Here is a 10,803-nt window from a genome sequence, read left to right on the forward strand (position 1 = left end):
AAATATCAACAAATTTATCAGACCTAACATTAGTTGCAGCCCTTCACATGGCAGGCACTGTTTCTAATAGATGACATGTATTATCTCATTTTGTCCTCATGACAACTCTTTTAGGAAGGGAGATACTAACTTCTAAAATCTTCCTTTTACAAAGGAGACAATCAAAGCACTGAGAGGTTAAGTAACCTGCCCAAGGTCACACAGCTAAGAAGCAGTAGAGACAAGATTCAGACCTATGTAATCAGGTTCCAGAGCCCGTGCTCTCAACCCCTCTGCCCTAAGTCAATAAATCACAACAGTATGAGAAATACAGTTCAAACAAATTAAAAAACCCCAAAAATAATGTGTTTTCTAGAAGTACATGTGTAAGCATATATTAAAATAAGTACTCAAATGTGAAGTAGAAAAATGCAACCACAAAGCTGAATTTGTGATATAAAATATACACTAACTTAAAGAAAACCAGGTCTCTGCATCTCCACATACATAGAGAACTGTCTGGAATGATATTTATTACCCTGATGAGTCGTCATCTGGGAGGCAAGGGCTGGAGCCAGCTCCAGGAGTGGGGCTGGCTGTCTAAGGGGACTTGAGACCTATCTGTAATGTTCTAATTCTTTTTACAAGAAGAGTATATTCGTGTATTATGCATAATTAAAAATTAATAATGCCCCAAATAGTCTACATGGATATATACTAAAATGGTACCAAGGACCATCTCTGGGTGGTGAGATTTTCTTAGTTCTTTTCTATAATTTATAAATTTTCTACCAAGAGAAAATATATGACTTCAGCAATCAAGGCGGGGGAGGAAGGAAGGGAGCAAAAAGAAACAAATGTATCGTTATTGCCCCTAGATGATGCCCCCAACTTCTCCTCCTGGTTGTCTCCAGTTCGTTCTCCCAGATCCACCAGGATGTCCTGGTCCCCAGCCCCTTCCCCCAGAACAGCTTACTCCCCACTCACTGCTCTCTGAGCCCCGCAATGGTGCAGACTACATTGCCCCGTTTTGGATGGATATGTGGGCTTGGCCATGAACTTCTCCAGGGTGGGCCCTCCGTGCTGGCCTCTGACCTCCTGCAGGCTTCACTCCAAGCCCTGGTCCATGGGCATCAATTAGTGTTGATGGAACTTACATTGTTCAGAGTCCTTCAAAATAGAAGAAGAGAGGATCCTTCATGTCCACCTTTCCCTCCCCACCTGGGACCCCCTGTGAGTTCCAAGGGTCTTCTGACTACCCCTCCCACCCCCACCTGCCTCCAAGGGTGCATTGCCAAGTCCACTGAGCACCTACTATGTGCCAGACACTGTTCTGGGCACTGGGATTGGCCCACAGTGACATGCCCAGTAAATGGCGAAGACAAGGATTGACCCCAGCCTTCAGATGCCATATCTGATACTGACCCCAGATCCTCAGACCCCAGACCCATCAGTGATTAAATTCGTGGTTTTGTTAGAGTCCCCGCAGCACTCACAGTTAATTTCTCCAATGTGGTTATTCTAAAGTCTACGGCAATTTACTTCACAGCTACCCTTCACTGTTCTTGGTTCTTCCTTGACCGAATAAACCCTTAAGGTAACAAGCAGAAGAAATGAGGGAATATAGGTCAGATCTCATCTGAACCTATAAAGCCAAGATGGGGATTATTATATTACTTCATGGGCTAAGTAAAAAAATTATGCATTTTAAACTATAAGACATCTTTCATGATAAATATATAATGGCTTATGAATGGTTTCCTTCAAATAATGTCCCTGTTTCCAAAGAGATAGAACTTTAATTCACAAGTTTGCTTGTCTGACTTTCTCATGTACACACCCTGCCAATTAACATCTGCAGAAAGCAAGGATTTTTCCGTTAAGTCCCTGGCCCCATGGAATGTGCATTCTGTTAGGGGAAGTTAGAAAATGACAGGTGCTCAGGAAAAAAATAAAGCTGGGAAGGGGGATGGGGTAGGTTTCTGAGGGGGAGAGGATGAGACTTGAAGGAGATGAGGGAGGGAGCCACTGACAAAGCATCCCAGGCACAGGGGACCAGAGGTGCAAAGGCCCTGAGGCAGAACAGAATTTTTGATAGTCCTGAGGTACAGGACTAGGCAAATGGAACTGGTGGGAGGGAGTCATGTAGGGCCTTGTAAGCCGACATAAGGACTTTGGTTTCTACTCCAAGAGAAGTGGTGAGCCATTGGAGGGTTTGGAACAGAAGATGACATGTTCTACCAGGATGAGTCTGGCCGCTGTGTTAGGAACAGACCAAAGTTCTAGCTGCACTCACTTGAATTCTCTTGAAGCCTCTTGAAACATTGTTGTTATTGCCATTAAGTATTATTCATATGAATAACAGTTGTGGAACTTGGCTTCTGTCCAAGACTGAGCTCTGAATAACCATTTTATCTGGGCCCAGAGGGACAGGGAGATGGCACAAACCTGGAAACCGAGTTTTGGGATTATTCACCATCCTCAAGGTCAGCCAGCTTTCAAAGTCACCATAGCAACAGCTCCGACGCTTCCTGACACTGAGGTCCACAGCCCTCCTTGCTGCTAACTGTCGCTGGAGGGCCCTGCCTTGGGCCTAGTGTATCGCTTTGTTTCTTCTGTCAGACAAATTTGGAAAATACTGCTTTAATACAAGATGTTCCCATTTTATGGCATCCTAAATATGTCTAATTATCTCCAATTGTACTATGAAATTCTCAAAAACATCTTCACAAAATGAATTCAACTGTGCCTGACTATAACTTATAAATGCATTCCAAAAAGGACTTTTAGTAGTAGGGAAATTGGGGACAAAGTCAATGTCCTAAAAATTCAAACTAAGGCTTTAGAAAAAAGGGGGGGGGGTCACTGCTTATAGCAGTTCATGCTAACCCCGAATTCTTTTCCCAAGGGCCTGTCTGTCATCTGTGAACTTAGAACTACTTTCTAAGATCCGAGCAAAGCAAGTCTGATTGTCTTAACTTTTTGATGCGCTGGTTGGTTGACCAGTTAAGACTAAATTGGGATTTCCCGCAGGGTGCAATGAACTAAATTACCACCAGGTGGCAGCAGACATCCAGTAAAAGTCAATCCCTTTTTAAACTGTAAAGTCCTCAGACTCGCAGATACGAACCAAAGAGCTGAGATCTATGGCATTGGGAGGGAGAGTACTTAGAATTCTGGGTAACCATAGCTAAATTATGTTGCTGATTTTTAAAAAACGTATGCAGCTTTCAACGTACCTACAATCCCCTGCCCCCCAACCCCTTCCCCCGGGGACTTACTAGATAAATGAACCAGTTCTCAACTGGGGATTATTTTGTGCCCCAGGGGACGTTTGGCAATATCTGAAAATATTTTTGGTTGTCACACTAGGGGAGTGCTACTGGCACAGGGTAGGTGGCGGCCAGGGACGCTGCTAAATACCCTGCAATGCACAGGACGGCTCCCACAACGAAGAGTTATCTGACCCGAAATGTCAGTACCGAGCTTGAGACACCTTGGATTACACAACAAAGTCCTGCTTCTGATGAAGTGAGACTGGGCTCCCTGGGTCTCTACTTTTCTGTAGCCTGGCCTCCTGTCCAGGGAGGAATCACTCAGTGATGCTGCAGCACTGAATTGTGTGAGGACACCGGAAAATAGATCCCATCGCTGCCTGACTGTCTGATCTTCTTGGATCTTTGTCTTTCATTATTTTGGAAAATTCTCAGCTATCTTCTTTTCAAATATCTTTTCTATCCATTTTTTTCTCTCTTCTCCTTCTGGGATTCCAGGTACACATATATTGGACATGAGATATTGTCACACATCTCTTGGATCCTCTGTACTGTTGTGTTTTTTTCTCCACTACTTTTTCTTCTTATTTAACTTGGGCAATTTATATGGCCCTCTTAAAGTTCACTCATTCTCCCCTCAACTGCCTCAAATCTACTGAGGAACCCATTGGAGTTATTCTTTTGTTTTTTTTGGACAGTCCTATTTTTATTTTTATTTATTTATTTTTAAAAATTTTATTAAAGTATAGTTGATTTACAATGTTGTGTTAATTTCTGCTGTACAGCAAAATGACTCAGTTATACATATATATATTCTTTTTCATATTCCTTTGCATTATGGTTTGTCACAGGATATTGAATATAGTTCCCTGTGCTATACAGTAGGACCTTGTTATTTGTCATATATATAATAATTTGCATCTGCTAATCCCAAACTCCCAATCCATCCCTCCCCCACTGCCCCTCCCCCTTGGCAACCACAAATCTGTTCCCGTTGGAGGTATTCTTCATATCTTACTATTCTTCTTAATTTCTAATATTTCCATTTGCTTCTTTCTTAGAGCTTCTGTCTCTCTCCAGAAATTACCCATCTGTTCTTGTAAGTTTTTCATAGAGTTATTTAGATTCCTTCTTTTGTAGTTCTAATGCCTGGGTTATCTCTGAATCTGGTACTACTGACTGCTTTGCCCTTTTAGTGTGTTTTTTCCTCTCTCCTTTTCTTGTGTGTGTTTATAATTTTAGATGAAATGCTTGACACCCTGTGTAGGGGGGAAGAAACTGAAGTAAATAGTGTTTATGACTGGGGATGTACATGCCTCTTCTACTAGACTGGGGCGTATGTGTGTATGTGTGTGTTTGTGTGTGCGTGTGACTGTGTGTTGGGGGACTTGAGGCAATTTAGTCAGGAGTTGAGCAGAGCTTGGGTTTTGTTGTTGCTATGGTTCTCTTAAGTGCACCACCGGCTTCAAATTCTTTTTGTACTACGTCATGCTGAGGGGGAGGGCTTGCTGAAAGGTTTCACTCAGTGTTCCTGTTTTGCCCTTAGTTTTGGGCCTGCCCTGTGCACCTGCCCCTCAGGGAGTCTCTCTCCACACGTTCTTCCTCCCCCAGTGGTGGATTTCTGCTGCTCAGTACTTGCTGCTTGATAACTTGGTGGTGGAATCCAGGGGCGGGTTCTTGTGTCCTGGTCCAGCCGCAATCTTAGGCAGGCCCCCTGTCCCTTGGTCATGGACACGGGGTTTTCTCAGTGATTCTCCCCTCCCCTGCAGTAAAAGACCTTTAATGATTGGGACCCAGGATAGTTTCCTGTCCCTTTCCCAGTAGTAGAGGGTTTTTAAATTTTCCTTTCCCTCAGCTTCAATAGGTCTTCCCCAGGGCCCAAACGGGAATGGGTTTGCTGCCTTTTCCCAGTGGTTAAGGGATTTTGTTTCTTAGGGGGAGAAGTGTCTGGGCAGGGCTTCAAGCCTGCACCCTCTGGTCTTACTACCTGTTCCCAATGTTTCTCACGGGTCCCTGATAGAGGTCCATGGAGAAGGGCCTGTAATGAGGCCCTGTACTCTCCTGTGGGTCTGTGGCTCCTGACGATTTTATACTCTCATACTCACCTATATTTGGCCTTTAGCCCTTGATTCGAATTTTTAGAGTACTTGTACTCACACATATGGTGACTCCATCTTCCACTTGTCGCCAGACGGTAAGCCAGTGTTCACTTCCCATCTCTCCTCCAAAGTGCCCGTCTTCCCCGAGATGTCAGGGTAATTGTTTGCCTTGCAACATCTTTGAATGAGTCAGAGAAAGTCATGATTTTGAGGATAATCCATTTTTTTCTTTGTATTAAGGTGGGAGTGGCATTCCTTAGAGCTTTCTATATCCCAGGAGCCAGATGTCACCCCAGGGATTCTGAAAGAGTCAGTTTTCAGGTGACACTTCAGGGACTCACTTCAAGGTGGTCACTGCTTGGACCTGATGTGGTCCAGGCTGCAGAAAGGGTTCAGAGGAATTGCTGGAAGAGACGGCCTCAGGGAGGGGCCTGGGAGGATACTGTGTAAGTTGAAGAAAGAATTGTAGACTTGTGGGAGGGTCAGTAAGGGCCACACAACAGTGCCACAGTGTCACCATGGCAAGTCCCCCTCTTTCCCACTCCAGGTACATCCTCGGTCTGTGCCCCCTCCATGTCTACAGGCGGCTCCACATGGAGGAGAGGGACACTGCACTCTGGTTCCCTCACATCCACTTACTGCAGCTGTTGACGGCCAGAGACATGGAGCAGATGCAGTGTCCCCCTCAGCCCCTCCCAGGGCCCAGCCTACTGGACTCTTCCTGTCCAGAGGCCAAGCCAGAGCTGCCCGAGTCACCTTCCTGCCAGTGGTGCCCTCTCTCATCCTTCTCTCGCTAATGAGGATGACTTAATTCCAGCCCAAGACAAAGACACTGACTTGGTCTCCAAAAGAACATTTCCAAAATTGAGGCCACAGAAACAGAAATTCCCCCTCCCTGACCTCTGCTATTCCCATCAGATAATTCCCCAGCCTCCACAATAAGATGCCTCTTTGGCCCAAAAACATCTTCTACAGAATACCTGTGTCTGGGGTCCCACAAGCCCCCAAGGCCAGCTGAGCCTCCCGTTCACAGCTCAGCATGTTTTAACTGAGGTGGCTTCTTTGTCTCCTCCTTGGGCAGGAGCTCGTTCCAGAAAGCCACTTCCTTGTCTTTCAGCTTCTTGGCTGCCTGGGTGGTGACGCCAATCTGAAGGTACCCTTCTTTCTGGTCATATACTGGCCAATGGGGAAGCCCCTCCCCGTTGGGATTCCTGGGAACAGAATCACATAGAAATTCCCCAAAGCTACTGTGTGATCCCAACAACCCTCAGAGATTGTCAGGGACCCCCCGGCTTCATCTTTGCCAAAGGCTCATATGCCTCCAGAGACAGGAGGCTGACCATCTCCTGGGCAGCCTGTCCACTGAGGGAGCTCTCACGTCAGAGGTCACAGGGCGGGGAGTTTGACCATCACACACTGGAAGCTCCTCCCACCCAGCAGACACGCCCTGCCCCTTCCCAACCCTGCTCCGTCTTTGCCACCAGCTCACCCGTTCCGAGCAAAGTTGGCCCAAAATTTCATCACCATCTTGCTGAGATTGGTCTCCTCTTCTGAGGCACCATCTGTGGGGAGGAGACAAAGCCATTGCTACTCAAAGTGTGGTTCAGGGGCAGCAGCAGCCCTTGAGAACTTGTTAGAAATTCAGAAACGGAGCCCTTACTCCAGACCTACTGAGTCAAAACTGCATTTTAAGAAGATCTTGGGTAATTCAAGTGCACTTTAAGCTTGACAGTTACTGACCTAGGTCGGGCTCAGTGAAGGGCTGTAGTCAATCCATAAACTGGCTGCCTTGGTCTTCTGTGCCCACCCTCCTGCCCCTGCAGCCTCAGGGTCGCAGGGCCACACCCCAGGGTTTCTGCTACAGTAACCCCACCTCCCAGGATGCTCTCCTTTGGGTCTCTTCTCAATCTCCTTCACCCACACACATTTTCACAGAATCTGAAAAATAACCAAGCTGCAAGGTCCCCAAATAGTCATCCATCCAGAAAATGCCCAGAGGCACTGGGTGTCATGAACAGCCCTGGGTTGTGTCACACACAAGTTGTCTGTAACTGCTGAGGGTTAAGACATGAGAGACATCTGTGAGAGGTATTCTTTAAAATAGTATAATCCTAAACATATTTAATTTTAAAAGATATGAGTTTTAGATAGATAGATGGTTGGACAGACAGACACATATTAGTCCTGATTCAAGGTTAAGAGCAATTCTAACCTTACTCTCACGTACATTCTGATATGCTCTTGTGAGTGCGAAGTGAGTGGTGGCATTCTAGCCCTGAGCAGGGCCCTGCAGGTGACCCACCTCCTGTCTTACTGATGCCCAGGTCTGGATTCTTAGAGTGACCATGGATGAGGGCACAAGGATACACATTATCCATCATGCACATTAGAGCAAGAGAAAGGTTGGGACTCTTTGTCCTTCAACACTGTTATGGTGAATTCAGGAAACTAAGACCTGGAGAGAAGGAGGAACTTGCCCAAGGCCACCAAACCAAGACCTGAACACAGATCCCCTAACTCCAAGTCTGTAGCCACCAAAGGGCCATCACCTTTCAAAAATGGAGCCCCGAAGACCGAGAAGAGCTCATCCCCGTGGTCCCCTATCACCATCTTGGGTTTCACGGCTGATGAGAAGCTTGGGCGATACTGGAACTCATACATGTAAGTGGGGCCTCCGGCATCTGGAAGACATGCATTATGCACAGTTCACTTCAGCAGACGCACACCTGGATGGTATCAAGGGCTCCAGAGGTGTGTGGGAGGAGTGCTGTGAGCAATCAGGAAATTGGGGGCACATCTTGTTCTGAGTGAACAACAACAATATTAACAGCAGCTGCCTATTGTGAGAACCAACTGTGTGCCAGACCCTGTGAGTTCCTGCAGGAAGCCCCTGGTTATCAGCATAATAGAGAAAAAGATTTTTGGAAAAATTTCGTGACTTGATTAAGGGTGCATAGTTGGGGGAGGTGGAATAGGATTTGAGCCAGGTATTTATTGAATGAATAAGTGAAGATTGAATGAATTAATGTTGAAACCTTGGGTAAAGCCATTCAAAATAACTATAGGGGCACTAGGTCAACTCACATAAGCCCCTTCTGGTGCATTCATGCACAAGGACGTCTATACGCGCACACTTTACACTACTGTATTTCATTGCTAACAGGTTAGTCTTCATTCCCTTGGAGAATACCTGCAGCCTGACAGGTGTCTTCTATTATGCCCATTTTTGAGCGTTTCTGGTGTTTTTCACACGTATTCCAAAAGGAGTGAAGTAAATCCAAGTTGCTGGTCTGAAAGGGCAGATATTTAAATACAAGCCTAGGCAGAAAGGGGAGAGTCTATTCCTTGTGTCTCAGGAAACCACAATTCAGCGTTTCCTTTTTCTCTGTCATCTCACAGGTCTTGCTTCCTGCTTGGCCCAGGGAGTGCTAAGGTGGTGGCAGAAGGAAGAAGGGGCCGAGGAAGGGTAAAGTTCCTCCTTCCCCCTCTCCCCTGCCCCTACTCTCACCACCCCCTCTCTAAGCCCCAAGAAGATGTCAGTTTTCCTGCTGATGCTTCATCAGTGTTGCCCATCTTGCTCCTTCAGGGCTAACTCACGGGCCACCCGCCTGGGGAGCTCTGTGCTTTGCATTGATCATTATGCCCAGAGCGAGTGACTCCACCGGGGAAGGGTCAGGCCCCAAGTCAGACTGGCGGGGAAATATCACACTTTTTCCCTTCCTGGGGACAGAATCACATTTGGAAAATGCAGAAAAAAGGAATAAGAACAAAAAGATCACATCTAATCCCACCGCTCAGAGAAACCTCTGTTAATATTTTAGCACTTATCCGACTTATGTATATAAAATTAGGATACTATTGTATATGTTATTTCATATGACTATAATAATTGCTTCATATCATTAAATATTTGCCCACAAAGTAGCTTAACAATATATGCCATCCCCACAGGAGGATGTAGAATAATCTATTTAATTGCCTCCCTCACCCCCCATCAGTGCACTTTGGTTTAGCAAGAGGTGTTTTTTGGAAGAAGCAATCCTTTTGTGGTCCCATAATCCACTTATTAAACACTTGCTTCAAGGTCAGGCAGAAATTGCTGTACGGAGGGGTTTTATTCTTGGCTCTGCCACTCAGAAGTTTTAGAATGGAACTCACAACCCAACCAGAGAGGAAAGACCTTTTGTGAATGAGAGAACTTAATTATGGCAGCATGCTGCCCAAAATATATTCTCCTTGTTTCTTTTTTTTTAAAAAAACTTTCTGCCTTAAACCTCTGAGATTTATTAAATTCCTACAACTACAACACAAGTCTTCAAAAGAAAGTAGGCACAGAATTGAATAATAACATTTAGGAACAATAAGAAAAGCAGAGGGAAGGAAAGCTACCAATCAAAAATACGCAAATTAAAAGTGTGATGTTCTTTTTTTTTTTTTGGTTAGGAGGAGCTTATGAAATTAGCAGCATTATTTTTATTTTTTATTTTTTTAATTAATTAATTAACTAATTTATTTTTGGTTGCATTGTGTCTTTGTTGCTACGTGTGGGCTTTCTTTAGTTGTGGCGAGTGGGGGCTACTCTTCGTTGCGGTGCACGGGCTTCTCATTGCGGTGGCTTCTCCTGTTGCGGAGCATGGGCTCTAGTTGCAAGGGCCTCAGTAGTTGTGGCACGTGGGCTCAGGAGTTGTGGATTGCAGGTTCTAGAGCACAGGCTCAGTAGTTGTGGGGCATGGGCTTAGTTGCTCCGCAGCAGGTGGGATCTTCCCAGACCAGGGCTCGAACCCGTGTCCCCTGCATTACCAGGCAGATTCTTAACCACTGTGCCACGGGGGAAGTCCCTATTTTTATTATTTAATCTGAGTATCTCAACTGAGAGAATTAAGAAATCCACACTCTTAGAAAAGGGAACCCCCCTGCACTGTTGGTGGGAATGTAAACTGATACAGCCACTATGGAGAACAGTATGGAGGTTCCTTAAAAAACCAAAGATAGAATTACCATATGATCCAGCAATCCCACTACTGGGCATACACCCAGAGAAAACCACAATTCAAAAAGACACATGCACCCCAATGTTCACTGCAGCACTATTTACAATAGCCAGTTCATGGAAGCAACCTAAATGCCCATTGACAGACAAATAGATAAAGAAGATGTGGTACATATATACAATGGAATATAACTCAGCCATAAAAAGGAGCAAAATTGGGTCATTTGTTGAGACGTGGATGCATCTAGAGACTGTCATACAGAGTGAAGTAAGTCAGAAAGAGAAAAACAAATATCGTATATTAACGCATATATGTGGAACCTAGAAAAATGGTACAGATGAACCGGTTTGCAGGGCAGAAATTGAGACACAGATGTAGAGAACAAACATATGGACAACAAGGGGGTAAAGCTGTGGGGGGGTGGTGGTGGTGGTGTGCTGAATTGGGAGATTGGGATTG

The sequence above is a fragment of the Eschrichtius robustus genome, chromosome 19 (genome assembly GCF_028021215.1).
Source record: "Eschrichtius robustus isolate mEscRob2 chromosome 19, mEscRob2.pri, whole genome shotgun sequence".
NCBI classification, from domain to species: Eukaryota; Metazoa; Chordata; class Mammalia; order Artiodactyla; family Eschrichtiidae; genus Eschrichtius; species Eschrichtius robustus.